The 17,627-nt window shown below is 34.6% G+C and overlaps 1 protein-coding gene across 2 annotated transcripts in view; it reads right to left on the bottom strand.

The window, feature by feature from the left end:
* Pde6 (phosphodiesterase 6) overlaps positions 1-17,627 on the bottom strand; it is a 557,480-nt gene that overhangs the window by 460,818 nt on the left and 79,035 nt on the right. The gene's annotated exons all lie outside the window — the stretch shown is intronic.

Raw genomic sequence — 17,627 nt, 5'->3', positions numbered from 1 at the left:
AAACTTTTCTGTGCTTATTTGCTTTTCTTTAATAATTACTAGACAAATGCACGCAAAATCGAAAGAAAACGACACTCTAAGCAGCAATGATCATAATTTTGTTATCAGACAACACCAAAATTGTCTAGAAAACGTACAAGACACACACAAAACTGGAAACGAAATGTAGCCAAAAAGACAAGGTGAGTGGACTATCTACGGTTAAAAGTAGTTTGTTTTGTATTTCAGGGTAACTCTTTAATTTGAACAGAACATTGTTGGATTAGGTTCTTCTGTAAACGGTCTCTTCAGCTTCAGCAGAACCTCTTTCTTAAAATGTCTTGTGTCAATTATCATTCAAAATTATAACATGCTTCTGGTACAACATGTTAAAAAATTTTGCCACTTATTTACCATTTCTGATTCTCTTTCTGCCACTGTTTTGCTCAAACTCAACATTTAGACATTTTGTTTTGTTATATTTCAAATTCATATATTGGGATAATTGGCAAATTAATATTCACCCTATGTTAGTCCATAAAAGGTTACAAACTCTTCCAAAATATAGTCATTCGGTTTAGAAATGTATACGAATAGGTATAATTAACTTCGCTTGTAGTTACGAAGGGTTTGACGATTGAAAGCAGCTCAAAGCTCACGTTTTACAAAGAGGTTTTTGAGGAATAGGAAACCGAGAAAATGGTGATGCACCAGAGGACGACGACGATATGGATTTCCATTTAGTAGATTATGATGGAGACGAGATTACATAATTCAATTTTTTGCACATTTGGATCCACTGTTTTCAATTTAGAACAAAATTAATGTAGCATTTATGTATCCATATTCATTTGTGCCAATCTTGTGCAATGTATAGTTGATAATACATCCCCCCACCTAATATTTTAGTAGGCATAATACTGATTTCTGACTCTGACTCCCTTTCTTTTTGACAGGTTTTGTATCTTGAGCCTCAACAAAAATGGCCGCTCGTCCAGATGCAAAAGCTGTTATTTCCATTTACATACGCTAAACCTGTTAAATCCAAACTATTTTCTTCAATAACGCAATTCACAGACTAGTGTGATTATACAGCTTTCGACAGACCAACACTCACATTATTCTTAATTTTTTAATATTCTCTAGTTTCTAATGTTATTTTACAATTATGACGTGTTTAAACAGTTTTTCCCGATTTGTCACAAATTTGAAAATGTGAATTTGACGGGTTTTGCTATTCACCTACTCATATATATTCGTATATATCCATGGTCCTACTAAATACATAAAGAAGTTTTGGTAATCCTAACTCCTCGAAAATAGTTAATAAAATATTAATCTATATATTTTGCATTTCTTAATTCTTTATATACTAGGGAATTTTCTCTTATATAATTTCCCTCTAGTTGAATTTCCACGATTTTTTCTTATTGTCCGCCATTTTAGGCGTAACGAGGATTAGGCCAAACGAGGATCCTTTTTTCGCCTAAAATGGCGGACACAAATCTTATCATTTATCTGTCATAAAAGTGTCAGATAATTGGTTAGGCGAAACGAGGATTAGGCCAAACGTGGCGACACGGTTTTTAAATGCATGCAAACGCGTGAAGTGGCTTAGAGATGTTTGGTAAATTCCACAGGGCTCACTTTTTCTTGCGATAATACGCTTTCTGAAATGTATAATAAAAAATATATATATATACATGAGGAAAAAGACCAAAAGTAAGTATTTGTATTTACAGTATTTCAGTTGAAAATAATATTACTACTTTCACACACACACACACGCAAAAAAAGGTGTTTGGATCATCACGTTATTTTCAGCACTGACTCAACTGCAATAAATAAATGCAACACTTTAATATATTTCCAATTCTCCAAGTTCCGGGTTGTTATTTGGTTTATAAAGCACGTTAGTGAATTAAGTAAGTTTTTTTTTTTTAAAGAATAGTTTTATTTTCTACAAACAGAAGTTATTTAATAAAAATATTTCTTAAAAGTTTAGCTTCTGTTTCGTTTCTAGTTTATAATTTTAAAAATATAGGAGGATTTAAAATTCTAATCCTATCACATTAAAACTATATAAAGTCAGAAAAGAATGACATGGAACACATGCAAACATACACACACACAGAGAGAGAGAGAGAGAGAGAGAGGACAGAAATAAATCATGTTACCAAGTCTCTTCAGAGCTTGGAGAGACTACATTTCAAGAAGCGCTATTTCGAACATAAGAAATTGTGGAGTGGCAACCCATATCAGTGCACAAAGAGTCACACGCTACCCCCCCCCCCAAAAAAAAAAGGAAAAGAAGGAAAAGAAAAGAAAAAAAAAAGATTCATCAATTTGCACTGAGTGCACAAGGGATTTCCTAGAGGGTTTAATTCCAGACATGCTCTCAACAGAATTCTCAGATATGCTTTGAATTAAAGGTAAGTTCGAAAAAGGTAAAAGGAAAGTTTTCATAGTAGTGAATACGAAATACGTCCGCAGGTAGGGTCAGCTGCGATGTTTTGTTTCATGGCATATTTCACGTATTTCACACGTATAAGCACGAGAGAAAAAGAAATCAGCTCTTTTTTTGTTAATTGCATGAGATTATAATCCTTCCCCCCTGGTCTAGTGGCAAGCGTGTGTCTTTGATCCACATAGTCCCAGATTATATCCAAGTGGGAGAGCACAGACATTTAATAAAATATCGGTCTATTTTTGTCTCGCCAGCAAATCAGACTGAAATTTCGATAATTTTCCTTTAGTTTTATTATTTCAGCAATTCAACGAAGTATTCTGAATGTCCTAACAGAGTTAAAATCAACGGAGAGGATGAAAGGGATTTGCTTTTCGTTTTCAAGTAATTTCTCAGGCTTGTCAAAAAATGAATTTGTTCCTTGTCAGGAAAATATTTACTTCTGTTTGACATATATATGGAATACTTTCCTCTCTAGTAAGAAGGTTTTTATTCTAACTCTGCCCCTGATTTTTTCTACTGGTAAAAAGCTAGTGCCGCAAAAAAGAACGCGGCACTAGTACGCGCAGAAGAAGAGAAATAAGGTCAGAAGTATAGACTACTGAAGATTTATAACGAAGTCCAGGCTGAAAAGCAAAATAAACCAGAGAGATTATAATTGCCTGGGATTCTGGTTCATCTTCTTAAACTCTCTCCTTCTTCTTATGAATATATTATAAACAACGTTTCAGTACCGTTAAGCGCTTTGATACTGTGAAATATGGATTCAATAAGATATTCTCTTAGAGGAACGTGATAAAGTTCTGTCACAGATACATGGATTATCTTCAGATTAGTGCACATATCTCACAGGGTGCTTACATGTAACAAGCGTAATGAAAATAGTCAGCTGTATAAGGCAGCTAGCTTAAATATTTAATCCAGGGCCGTGTTTCTTTAACAAAGGGGAAAACATCTGCTAGCATTTCCTTTAAAAGAAGCAATTCATACTCTCTATAGATCAGGTCATGGACGACAAAAAACTGTTTACTTATTCTTTCCCTTATACGTAGATAGTATAATTAACATTTCTTTTTCATGAATAGATTTTATAACAACTACAGACGAGTCTGTCACAAAAAAAAAAAAGCCAAATTACACAACTTCGTAAAATATGGCATGATACATATTACAGGTATACACACAAATTAATAATTAGTCATAGAAATGGCTGTCTAAAGATTTATGGTGCAATAAAAATATCTAGGTTGGTTATCTTTAAGTTTTACATCCCACGATTATGCCTGTTAAGCTAAAGGAGACGGTGATGATGAGAAATGAATGAAATGGTGCAATGAAGAAAGTGGGAGGAAAATGGAGAACTTCGAGAAAACCAACGAACACGGTGTTTGTCCACTACAAAGTCTAAAGTCTTTCCAGCCTTAGAACAAAGTAGATGTAAACAAAGCGAAATGTATTACTCCGTGGCTCACACCTGCTTCGGCAGCGAAATGCATGAACAGCAAGATCGTCTGCTAGCTTACTGTCGTCGCATAATTTACAAATTGCAAGGCTACAGTTGGTTGTTAAATAATTAACGCACTTACACTAATTACTGCTGTGTTGGAAATATGTATTTTCTTAAATCGTTATATAAACGATATTGCCTCTGTTACTGTTGTTCTTTTTTTTTTTTTTAACACGAGACGAAGATGAATTATTGACACTCATCGTCGCAATGAAATTCTGCATTCTACAATTTCAAATGAGCAGCGTTGGCGCGCGAATGCTTACGCATGCACAGTAAATACTATATGTCCAAGTACGGTTGAGATTGAAATAAAACTACATCTGTTGTTAAATATGATATATATTGCATATATTATCACGAAGTGCAGGAAATATTCAGGTATCTTTATTTAAACTATTATTTTAGTAGGAATTATATTGCGGTAGGACACTAGTACAGTGAGACCAACAACCAATCACTGGTCATCGACCCATTGGTAGTCAGGTGGGTTTGTTTACATCTACTTTTTTTCTAAGGCTGGAAAGAGATTACTTGGCGAAAGCTGGGATCGAGCCAGGGACCTCACTCACCAGAGATGAACTCTATGTTGGTTATCGTCGGTTCGTTAGAAATACCAAAATTACTCCAGTGGCCGGACATCTTATGGAATAACTAGCAGTATGACTGGTGTATTTACATAGTTTCCCTGATGGCTTCAGTGAAACAATTAAATGCACTAATTCGTTAAAGAAATTATTAATTCTACTGCTTAAATACTATTAAATAAGAAGGAACTTCAAAAAGAGATATTCATAATTGGCAGGTGTATCCCACAGTACAGACCGTTTCCCATCCCTAACAGCACAGGATGTGCTAGCAATGTGCCATTTAGATGTCCCAGCTACTTTTTAGGTAACCGACACTTGGCGCATATGATATTCATGTGCTAAGTATGTACCTCAGATACCTACAGTTTTAGGTACTTGTTACACCTAATTGATATTTGCAACTATGTACCACAAATATAGCATTTATATACTAGGGATGGCCTTTCTCGAAAAATCTGTTTTTCCATTTTCGGAAATTTCATTTTTCGTTTTTTCGTTTTTCGCTCTTTCGAAAAATTTTTCGTTTTTCGTTTTTTCGAAAAAAATTTCGTTTTTCGTTTTTCGTACTTCAGAAAACTTTTTCGTTTTCCGAAAAATTTTTCGTTTTTCGTTTTCGAAAAATTTTCCGTTTTTCTTTTTTCGAAAAAGTATTTTTCGAAAAGATGTGGCCATCCCTATTATATACCTGGCTCAGTTTCGCACTCTAACAGTCATTTGTTTTTATGTCGTCACTTGGGATATGTATCTGTCATGTTCTAGGTACGTCTTTTAGGTACATACTGTTTCAGATACTCTAACAGCACAAGATGTGCTAGGCATTCGCCATTTAGGTGTTCTAAATTCATCTCCCACATTTGATGCATTTGTTGCTTCTTTTTCTAAGCGACTGTGTACTAGAAGCAACAAACGAATCAACTTTATTAGATGGCAACTTTTGCCAATCATTTGAAAGTGAATATGGAAGAACCATGAAATAAAGTAAATAGACATTCGTCATTACATGACGAGTAGATTTTATCTGATCCCAAACGGTCATCGTCGAATATACGCAGTTAAAAGAGCACTCTGATTAGCCAAATTCAAAAGACCCCAATAATTTATCCCTCCACAAGCGACGTTGTCTTCATCACTTCCGTGGCCAATTCGGTAGAGCGCGCGACCAGTAATCCAAAGATTCGCGCCCACCCTGGAGTATTTTTTTACTTGTTTAAAGTGCTTTTTAGATTCACCTTAATGTAAACCCATTACGCATTTAGGCTATTTAACACATTTTGGGGGAGTAATTTTGTGGTTCATTGACGGTTACGGCACGGGGAACATACCTAGAACATACTAGTCACGTTCTCTAGGTACATGTTAGGCATGTGCCTAGGGGCGAACATAGACTATGACTATTACTTGCCATCCATGTGATTTCTCTCTCAGAGGTTCATAAGGCACGTAGTGGACACATTCCTATGTACCTGATGGAACATGATAGGCATATGCCTTCTATGTGATTGTGCTGTTAGGGATCTCACCATTTCACTTCCAAGAGAGCTGAAATATCAGTCCATGCCAGTATCATCGGCTTTAAGACGTTGTAATATGTCTTGGACAGTATTTAAAAAAAACTTATTTTTAATTGTCAGGAATGTTTTAAGATCTTGTCACATCACATGTCTTAATCAGTATAAGAAAAATATAACTAACAGCGTTATTTCTAATTGATAGTATAGCTTAGGGTACTGTCAATATAAGGAAAATATAACTAATAGCGTTATTTGCAATTGATAGGTATCTTTTAGGGCATTGCCATATGTCTTACATTGTATAAGATAAACATAAGTAAGAGCATTATTTCAAATTAATAGATACATTTTAGGGCATTGTAATATTCTTACACAATATAAGAAAAATACAAGCAACAGTGTTATTTCTAATTGATAGGTATATTTATGGCATTATCATATGTCTTACACAATATAAGGGAAATATAATTATTAGCGTTATTTCTAATTGATAGGTATATTTTAGGGCATTGTTATTGGGTGGTGTAGAACCAGAGTGAACTAAACGCCATGAAGTAGAAACGGAGAAGCGGAGAGATAAAGCTTCCACTCTTATGAATTGTACCGTAAGCTTCACTTTTTTCCACGAAAGTACACCACTTTGCGAGTGCTATAGCACGTTCATTCTACCAGCACAAACTGTGTGCCAACTCAAGAATCAGAAAATACCAATATCTCAAAATCGGCTGAAAATAAAGTTGTTCACTCTGGTTCTACACCATTTTTATGCCTTACACAGTATAAGAAAAGTATAAGTAACAGCGTTATTTCTAATTGATAGGTAAATTTTAAGACTTGTCATATGTCTAACACATTATAAGAAAAATATAAAACAAGACAGCATTTTTATTAATTAACAGATTAATTTAAGGTGTTGTCACGTGGCTTACACAGTATAAGAAAACAAACAAAGAAAGTGATTTTTAATTGTAGTGTGTATTTTAAAACTTTGTCATGTGTCATATACAATATTTCTAAGCAGCAAAATTGAATCATTAGTGAGCAATGTACATATTTGACCCATAATCATTTCCTTACTGTTGCTGGGGTTTTATAGAAAACCCAATTGTGTTATTGGAATGAAAAAGACAAACGTTTCTAAATCAACTTACTAGTAGTTCTTTTTAAAATTGATCTATATCAGTGTGAATAATTTTTTTGAACCACTTTTTACTGTAAGTACAGTACATGAAGCACATAAGTGAGCCAGTGTTTTTAATTAACCATTGAAAAGAGAATTCATATTTTTTAAGTTTTGAAAATAAATTTCAGTTAAAAAAGAACTAACAAAGACAATGGTGAAACTATTACTCGTGTGAATTCGAACAGAAAGGGCAATCGATTATTTCCTTTTTAAAAAAATGAATTTCCATTTTGCTTTTAAATTGGAGACAAATTTCTGACACAAATTGGATACTTTTATGAAAATATTAAAAAACTGAATATCTACAATAGCACAATAGAATACTGGCAAGCTTCAAATTTTATCAAACTATTTGACTGAGTGTGAATTAACTCTATAGAACTGGTCAATCAAATACTTTGTGGAATATGATTCTGACGTTCGGTTATTGATCCAGGGAAGTAAATCATCCAAGCTTTGGAAATTGTTAAGTTAAAAATCTCCAAATGCTTATGTTTTCGTTAATACACTAACTCTATGGCCTTTGGAACACAAATGTTCAATGCCACATTCACAAAAGCTTTCCATTGACTTCTGCCTTATTTAACTGGATCCAGTTTCTACTTTTTATCCCTATTTTTCTGAGATCCATCTTAATATCGTCCTCCCATCTGGGACTAGGTCTTCCTAATGGTTGTTTTCTAATTAGGAGTTAAGTTAAAACTTTGAAAGCGTTCCTACTTTGTTCCGTTCTGGCTACACGAGCTGTCCACCTGATCCTGCCAGACTTGATGACACTAACAATGTTTGGTAAATGGTATTAGGGATCTGAATATTCGTCTCAGTATCTTGTTCTCAAATACTTCCAGTCTACGTTCTTCCCTCAGAGTAAGTGACAATGTTTTGCAGCCATACAAGGCAACAGGCGCGTTTTATATATACGTATATTTAAGCTTCAAATTCTTCGACAAAATTCGCGACAACAAAAGATTTTGAACTGAATAATAACAGAAATACCCTGCTTTTAATCGACATTTAATTTTTTCGTGATTATGGTTGGGTCTGTTAATATTGATCCTGGATATCCTAGATATTTGAAAGTATCCACTTTGTCGAAAGTATCATTTGATATCTTAACGTATCCATGATTTGTAGTATTACGATTCCGACGAACTTCCATGTATTTAGTTGTCTTTCGTACATGGGAAAGAATTCGTTAATGCACAGGAGCAAGAAATCTTCAAACTTAAGGAAATTTTGAAAAAATTTGCAAACCTTTGGATGGACGTAACTATGTAACTATGTATTATTACTATGTAACTGTAAAAATGTTTGAAACGTTCATATTAATCTGTAAAATATTAGACATGCTGAGGACGCAAAAGGGATACAATTGGAAAGTGTTTGAGGAAGAAATACCTCCAGTACTCAGAAGTGTTCTCAGAAGGAATTCCCAAAGTATTGGAAGAATTAGGTTTAGGAAATCCTTAAAGTAGTAGATGCATTCGGAAAGAACATTTCCACACTCATATTGGTCGAAGAGAATATTCTCCAAGTTTTATAATCGAGAGAAATTTGTTGTTAGAAATGTTCGGAGAGGAGATCCTCAATTTGAAGAAAAGTTCTCAGAAGATATTTAAATACTTAAGTAATTTCCGAACTAATTGAAATGTTCCGGGAGGACATCTTGATGCGGTATTTGAAATGCATAGAAAAGAAAAGTTTGCGTAGTTTTTAAAAGTTTGGATAACTAACCTCGAAGTACTGAAAGTGCTTCGGCAAAGAATCCTCAAAATTTGAGAAATCCAGAAAAGGGTAACATTTCAAACATTGCATTAAGCGTATATACAAAGAAATACTCTCAGTGTTGTATGTACCGGTATTTGAACAGAAAATCTCTCAAATGCAGGAATCATTCGGTAGTATAGAAATGCTTGGACAGCTTAAGAGGAATATCGTAATGCTCATGGACATGTTCAGGGATAAAATTTGTTCTACTTTGAGCATAATATTGAACTTTGAAGAACATTAATATCAAAGGGAGAAAACCATTATTTTTTAAGAATTTCTCAAAATTCTGGAATATTTGAAGGGAACATTTTTAGATTATCATAGATGTAGGAAAGGAAGTCGTTGCAGCATTGGAATTGTATAGAAATAAACTTTCGAGAAGTATGCAAGATTTTGGAATGCAACTCTTGAAGTGCTGGAATTTTAAAAGTTAACTTTTTTGTTTAAACATTGCTTTTAAAAATGTTTTTACGGTAAAATGTACTTACTTTGAAATATTAGAATCCGACCGAAGCAAACACATTACTGCAAACCTGAGTTACAGTTTCGGCATATAGCACTGCCTTCATCAGACACACACATTCATGACACGTCTGATGAAGGCAATGATACACTGCCGAAGCTTCAATATAACATAGATTAGTAAATAATAAGGTCAGATTTTATTTTCATTTAAGCTATTCGAAGTTTCAAAGCTAGAATGACCAGTACTCTGAAATATTTTAACAATTTTCAAATGATGGTAACAAAACATTAACTTCTCACATGCATTATTTGATGTCTTCAAATGATTGAACTTTATGACTTTTTTATCAAGCATTTTTTTAACTTCAAAATAGCTTGCTTCAAATAATTTTTGCTTTCTTTTTTCTTTGCTTGCGATTTTTCCTATTATCTTATATGAAACTGTTCTAACTGAGATACCACATTAGATGACGTAAATTGAGTGCAGAAAAAGGGAGAAAAAAAAGACAGTGTGAGGGACCGTTAAAGATGTTGACAAAGCCTTCACAAATGAAGATGGGCAGAAGCGGGGAACAATGAGAGGAAATGTCAAGGACTGTGCCAAATATAAGTTCCATATCCTCTCCCTCTTTCTCCCTATTTTCTTCATGTATAAAAAGTGTACTACTGGTGATTGTGGGAGACGAGGTGGATGGTTGGGGCGATATTTGCGAAAGAAGCACTCTGCAAATGCCTTGTGGCCTTCGGAAAGGCATTCTTCTGATTGATTGGGGATCCCATTTCATGAAAAGCAAATATATATTAGGAATGATCTTTGAAGACGCCAAGTAAATATCAAGAAGAAAGTGGTTACCTTTAATTATTTTGTTCAAACTAGAAGTAAGAAGCTCATTTTACTCTTATTATTTCAAGGAAGATTGGATTATCTCACCTCTAGCATTTTTTTAAAAATGTAACTAGCTAAAACATAGCTCATTGTCTTTGGTAGCTAATTGATCTTAGCTTAATGCGTGCTTCAGGCAAGCACGAGATAGAGTCGCAGTGGCGTAGTGCCAATGCAGATCAATAGGTACTTGGAGAAACTTGGGTGTGCGAGTAAAGGGAGCCGGAGCAATACTAAAGTCATCCTTTACAAGGCTTTTGACCTTCGTTGTATTTCCAACTTGTGGCATTTCCCTCTTGCTGTGTGTCCTCCTTGTGGCTTTTTCCCTCACATTAATTCCTCGTGGTTTTACCCTGAAGACTTTCCTACTCTTAACTTTTGCCACAAAGTTAACAAGCAGACTTTCTACCAGAAAATTTTGTCCGGGGGAATGATCAAAATCAAAATGTGAGACGGCTGCAATAGGACAATATTTTGGTATTTTAGCAATAACAATTTAATTTTGTTAGCTCCGGGAGGCAAAGCCCCTCCCCTTCCCAAAAGTATGCCTAGAAGGAACACTGGTCATGACTCAGAGTCTAAAGGTGAAAATCTATTTGACTCTCTCTGAAGTGGGGACAAAAATAACGAAATTAGAAAATAAACGAACTGTTAGAAAGACATTTGAAATTATTTTGTATTAGTCTTCAATTGAAACAAAGGATCATTCCGTAATCGAAAAAAAAAATAGTTTAGCTTTTAGATAAAGAAGTTTTACAGTATGAGAAAAAAACTAAGTAAATTGTATATAAAGTATAATCAATCTGAAATAAGCGTTTGTTGACCTACTCATAGGGCCAATCATAAACGAGCATTTCTTCACATCTTTTAGTTGTGCAGTGGGAACGGCGGCTCAGTGTTGGATAGCCAGCATCGTGTAGTTGAGCAGTCTGATTGGCTCCGAACGATTGTGAGGCTAAATTCATTGTTAGTTCGAGTTCCTATGTTAACGGGTTGTCTCGCGTTCTCCCATTTTCTTCCACATTTCCATTCCACCAATTCTTTCATAATCGTTGCGTTTCACATTTTTTCTAAACGGCATAATATAGATCTTTTATATGTAAAATTTCGTTTCGTTTTGCTCTCAGCTGTCAGTGGCGTATACTGGTTTGATGGCTTGGGCTACCACTAAACTTTATGACACCTGTACATTAATAATAATAATAATAATAATAATAATAATAATAATAATAATAATAATAATAATAATAATAATAATAATAATAATAATAATAATAATACTGGAATTTAGTTTCTACTTTATTATACCGTCTTCAAAACAAGAAAGACTTACAACACATTTTCTTTTTATCAAGTAGATAAATATGATCTTTTCTTTACTAGAAAGACTTATCTTAATAGTTAGTACTGGAAAACTATTGTACATTTCTATCTTCATTTGCTGCACAAAGTATCCCTACATTTTGCTTTGGATAAGTTGTAACCCTACTCACACCCAGAATTTTTTGTTAGAGGGGCCCAAGCTATAGGAGATCAATACTACAAGCTACTACGTATATATATTATTGACAGGATATTTATTATTTTGCACCCGGGAAGACGATAAGTAATTGTAAAATACTTCCACCTATATTTTCAGAAGAAAAGTTTTAGAACTAAATTGTTTTATAAGAGAAAGGAAAAATGAAATGAAATCTTTCAGTTTTATGTCGCATGGTTATGCCGGTTAGGCTAAAGAAGACGGTGATGATGAGAAATGAATGAAATGATAGAATGAAAAAGTGGGAGGAAACGGGAGATCCCCAAGATAATTCACGCACACGGTGTTTGTCCACCACAAAGTTCACTTTGCGTGACCGGGGATCGAACCAAATACTCCATGCACCAGAAGTGAACGCTCTAGCACTTAGCCTCTGCGGCCCCTTATAAGAAAAATAGTACAGATGAATGAAATGGTGGAATGAAGAAAGTAGGAAGAAACGGGAGAACTCGGAGATAATTCACGCACACGGTGTTTGTCCACCACAAAGTTCACTTGGCGTGAGCGGGGATCGAACCAGGTACCCCAATGCACAAGAAGTGAACGCTCTACTACAGAGCCTCAGCGGTCCCTTATTAGAAAAAGAGTACAGATGAAGTGTAAGATCAAATTTTCATGCTATATCAATCATTTCTCTGGTAAAACAAGTATAGTTTTATTGAGAAAGTGTACAAATATATGTTAGGATGTTTTGAGGGGGTCCGGGTTCGTGCACCGCCGAGGGTGCGCCACTGTATGCGAGTTATAAAGAACGCTGAAATAGGCGATTAGCAAACAAAGGAGCCGCAATCTGTAATAGCTTTTGCAACGTAACGCAAATAATGAAACAAGTAATTATAACTATGCCAACTATCGCAAAATACTGTAAAACACAAAATTTGCATTGCGTTGACGCAAACCGCTACGGAACGAGGCTCAAGATGTCCGAGGCAATTCCCGGAGATTCTCAAAATGCGTTGTGATTCTCGTGTAACTTCCCTTTACCTTCTCTCACGTCCAAGAAACCGATTACTCTAGAGGAAACTGGTGTTACCTGCTAGCCCGTTCGTACGCTGAGGACAAAGATGGAGGAAAGGAGAATGCGCTGACAACTACACGATTCTTCTTGCAGTTGGGTAACTACCAGTGGTTTCCTGCTGCGTTGCCAGATTGAAAATCTCCTCAGAAAGCGAGACAGAGTGCGTGAAAAGAAGTTAGTGTATTTTTCTAAATTCGTACATTTCGCAGAAACTTTTAACATTGAAAAAAGGTAGTAAAGTATAAAATTATCAATATAAACTAATTATATTAACTTTATTTTGTAATATTCTAAGGCTACTACCAGTAGGCCCGGTAGCCCACGAAATACGCCACTGTAAGCTGTATTTTCTACCGTTTGTTTTCCTAACATCATTTCAAGTATTTGAAGTTGAGGCAATTATTGTTTTTTTCGTTATAGTAAAATATTCTAAACAACTTCAAGTAAGAAATGCAAAATATAAGTTGTATTGCACAAGTTCATTATTTTTGAAAATCCCGATGTACGCGTATGTTATAAAAAACTTTTTTTTTTTAAAGTTTGATGGAGGATGCAGTTGAGACATAGAATGCAGTTTGTTCTTTTTACTTTTTGTTATTATTCTTTTGATATAAGAATAATACTATACTTTTAGCAAGATGGAACAGAAATATTATACATCCATAAAACACATCAACTAACGGTATACTATTTAAAACCAGATATGATAATGGAAAAGTGATATTATCAACTAAATTAAGATTGGAGATTAAATTATTGGATATTTTATTGAAATTCTAACTTCGTTGTGCAAGAGTCAGTTGCAGTGGAAGCACTGTTACGGAGGTATATTTGGTGTTTCTATTCCGAAACGGACACAATCGAAGCAAACGAAGAACGACAGAATCAGAAGGGAAGCAAGAGAAAGGAAAATTGTGAACTCTGGCAAAGGATTGTTTGAAGGGGCCCTCACCTTGAGGGCACTAAAATGGTGATAAAACTGTGCGAAAAACACGTCTGTTTTCAGTTTTATTTATTTATTTATTTATTTATTTTTTGAAAATGTTGCCATCACTTTCAGGCCCCGAAAAAAAAATATATGTTGTACCTAAGGGTATAACAAATTTTTTAACAAAAAAAAAAAATCAGCGACGTGTCCCCCACAAATTTTTTTCTACATTTTTTTAAAAATTATCAACACGCAAAAAATAAATAAAATACTCATCGATGGTTTGGAAAAAAATGCACATTTACATCTAGATGGTATCTACAATCTGTGAAACTTTCAAAATTTTTCGACCACTCTCAACAACATTTTTAAAAATATATTCAATTTTGAGCATATATGATACGATAATTCGGTAAGGGGAGGGGGAGGGGTCATTTTTTTAGGTAGGTTTAGGTCAAGGGTAACCTTTTGGGTCAATAGTGACCCAATTTGGATCAAGGGCCGATTTCACTATTTTACTAGGAAAGACCCTTTTACTAATATTAACACCTGTAAAATTCTCTACATGCGTAATGTCAGGTCTCATTCTGAATATTGTACGATAATTTGAAATAGTGAAGCAAAATATTTTAGTTCTTCAATTGAATCAGTTCAAAATTCATTCCTGGCCTGGTTAAAATAGAAATTTAAAGAAATAAGAGGGGCGAACTAGTCAGACATAAGAGCGGATCTTAATGTTACCCCTCTGTTTGACAGACGTCTGCTCTTTGACTTGAAACTTTTTTCATGTAATTTTGCATTGAGATTTTGTCCTGGAGAACTTATTCTCGATAAGAATTCCTCACAGAAACATTAGGAATTTTGTTCCGTTTACGAGTAAGTAGACCCTACTTAAATAGGTCTTCAATTTATGGAAGTATAGAAACAGCTAATAATTTTCACGGTGTTCTTGATGTGTTTCATAAGAGTTTCAAGGTGTGTAAATTATTTTTTAATTTTTTAAATATATAGTGTACTTTTTCATCACTTGTATGAACCCTATTTTTTTTTTAATTCTGAACAAATATATATATATATTTTTATTTTGGTATTTCTGAAGATCATTTGTTGTAAAGTTTTACTATGCGAGTTTTGATTTTATGAGTGTTATGGAACAACCATTTTAGTTTTTCTAATTAATTTTTCTTTCAACTTCATATTCAATAATTATCTGTTTTCTTATTTGCATATTGTTATTCTTTCTTCTATTTTTAATATTTGAGCTTCATTTTCATCTTTATATTACAATGTATAATCCTATGTATAGTACTATGATATAACCAGTATTGCATGCGCATTTTTTCTTCTTTTCACGCACTAGAGGTTGTTTGCTGTTGTGTCAATAAATTATTTTCAAATTAAATTAATATTATTATTAAACGTTATGCCCAGGGGCGTACGCAGGAGGTGGGTAATGGGGATCCGGACCCTTCCCCCCAAAATCCCGACTTTTTAAAGTGTAGTCTACTTTTGGGGGTAATTTTAGAAATTTTCATATAATTTAGCCTCAAATTGTATTTGGACCCCCCCCCCCGAAACGCTTTAGACCCCTCCCGAAATAAATTCCTGCGTACGTCCCTGGTTATGCCCATCCGTAATAAAGAGAGACTAATCTCCCTAATGAACCATAAAATCCATGTCCTTCTCTGTGGCCAAGTGGTCCATGCTTTCTGTGCTGGCGGTGCTTATTTTAAGTCAAAGATTTTTAATTTCTTTCCGTGTACTTGACATTACAGAATTTGAAGTGAGATGTTTCTAGCTTATTGCTGTTCCTAACATATAAACATATTAATATTTATTATTTTTAATATATTTTAGTAATATTTAACGAATGACAGAACTGTAGGCAGAGTTAACAAACTTTCTTAATAATGTACATTATTTTCTTTCAGAACAAAAGTTATGTGCTTGAAAGTACTATTTTTGTTTTCTGCAACTGGAGAACCCTTTATTAGTCTAGCACCCTTTAAAAAATATATATATATATTTCTTCATGGACAAAATAAAGAAAGAACGGGACAACAACGTCAAGCATTTCTCTGCTCCCCCCCCCCCCCAACCTCCTCCAACCCTTTTGTAAGCAGAGCTCGTACTTGCGAACTGGAAAGCCAATTACCACGTCGTCAGCATCCTGGAAGCTGGCGTCAAGACTTCTTCTATTCCCTGGAGACTCCCCAATTAACCATCAACTCTGACCCTTTTCTTCCTTTCTTGTCTTTTCCTTCCTTTGCATTTGAGAAGTATTGTACGGCTCTCGCTTTTCCCTCGCTTTGCGTTTTGGACGACAAGAAGTGCACGACAATTTCCAACAGGAAAAGGTTTCTAATGTCCCTTTGTTTAGACCTCTTTTAACTCCATTGTTCATATCTTGAAGTTTGTTTTCTCTTTTGGGGAAGCATTTCCATTCACATTTGAGTAGTTTTTTTCTTTCTTTAAATAAATTAAAGGGCTGAACGAAAGGAAAACTAATAGTTAAAAAAAGGAAAGTGTTAAAACATCTGAGTGTGAATTGTATTTATTAATTTAAGACGAAGATTTTTTTTTTTTTTTTTTTTTTTTTTTGCTGGGTTATTTAGTGAATTCGTGAGAATTTCTTAAAGGAGATTTAGCATTTGTCTCCGGAAGCAATGTAAACTAAGTAAGAGCTGAATTTGTAACTTATTACCTGAAGCCAATTTTTTCATAACTACTAAATCAGCAATACTAGTCTGTAATACAATTCTATTTTAGAAGTTCACTTTTTTTTTTTTTTTTTTTACTTTTTTTATTGAGATACAAGCGTATATCATTAAATTCAAATCTGTAGATCTAATTTTTTAAAGCATGTAGAAAAGTCAAACGAGCTATTTTGTTCCGCAAAAATACAAAAACCTTATATTGTGATAGTATTTTCTTTAATTTCTAAGCGGCCAATGGTGTTTGGGTGAGTGTTTCTGCGGGGAAAGGAGGGGGGACAAGAGCGAAAGGGCTAAAGTTTGGAAAACTTAGTAGGCGGCTATTTGAAGCGTTTACTACGCGTTTTTATTTTTCATACGTACCCTTGGAATACGCTGACCATGTATTTAAATGTGGATGGCTAATCAGAATGCGCTGCAAATGCGAAAGCATTAAAAACGCGCAGTAAACGTCGGCTCGAGCGTATTTGGTGCGTTTCGGAACAATAGACCGCCTGCTGTATAAAAGATGTCTAAAGAAAGGGGGAAAAAAGCAGACTTGCCAGGCAAGTGGATTTTAGTAAGAAACAGCTGCTTGGAAGATGCTTTGTGCAGAGTATTGGAAATCTGCTATTATATACCTGGACCTGGGAAGAAAAGACCTGGAAACCCTGACTGGCACACAGTATGATTTAAAACTCTGGCGAAAGTAAAATTACCGAGAAGCCACCTAAGTCGCGTTCGCTGCGGGGGTTAACGATTCGAAAACGCATTCTCGAATACCACAGACTCCAGTGGCTTTTTGTTTCTTGCAAATGACTCATCGCTGTCTGATATTACCAAATGCGTTGTATCGTTGGTATCATATTTAAGTATCATGTAGCTCCAAATCGTACACTTTTACTTTTGAACTGCACTGCTTTGTACTCGCCATCCTTCCAATGCATGGCAAGACCAATGTATTTGTATCTGTCTCCACGTGGACGCTCACCAGCAATGAAAAAAGATTTCGAGTTAGATAACTTATTGAACGGCCATAATACCTGAATTATGGAATTTGGAGTTTGGCATTTGTTAAAAAGAACAAAAGAAT

Source organism: Thermobia domestica, chromosome 12, assembly GCF_964235325.1.
Source record: "Thermobia domestica chromosome 12, izTheDome1.hap1.1, whole genome shotgun sequence".
In the NCBI taxonomy this organism is placed as follows: domain Eukaryota; kingdom Metazoa; phylum Arthropoda; class Insecta; order Zygentoma; family Lepismatidae; genus Thermobia; species Thermobia domestica.
The sequence above is the reverse complement of the archived record's forward strand: the minus strand, read 5'-3'. Positions and strand labels throughout refer to the sequence as shown.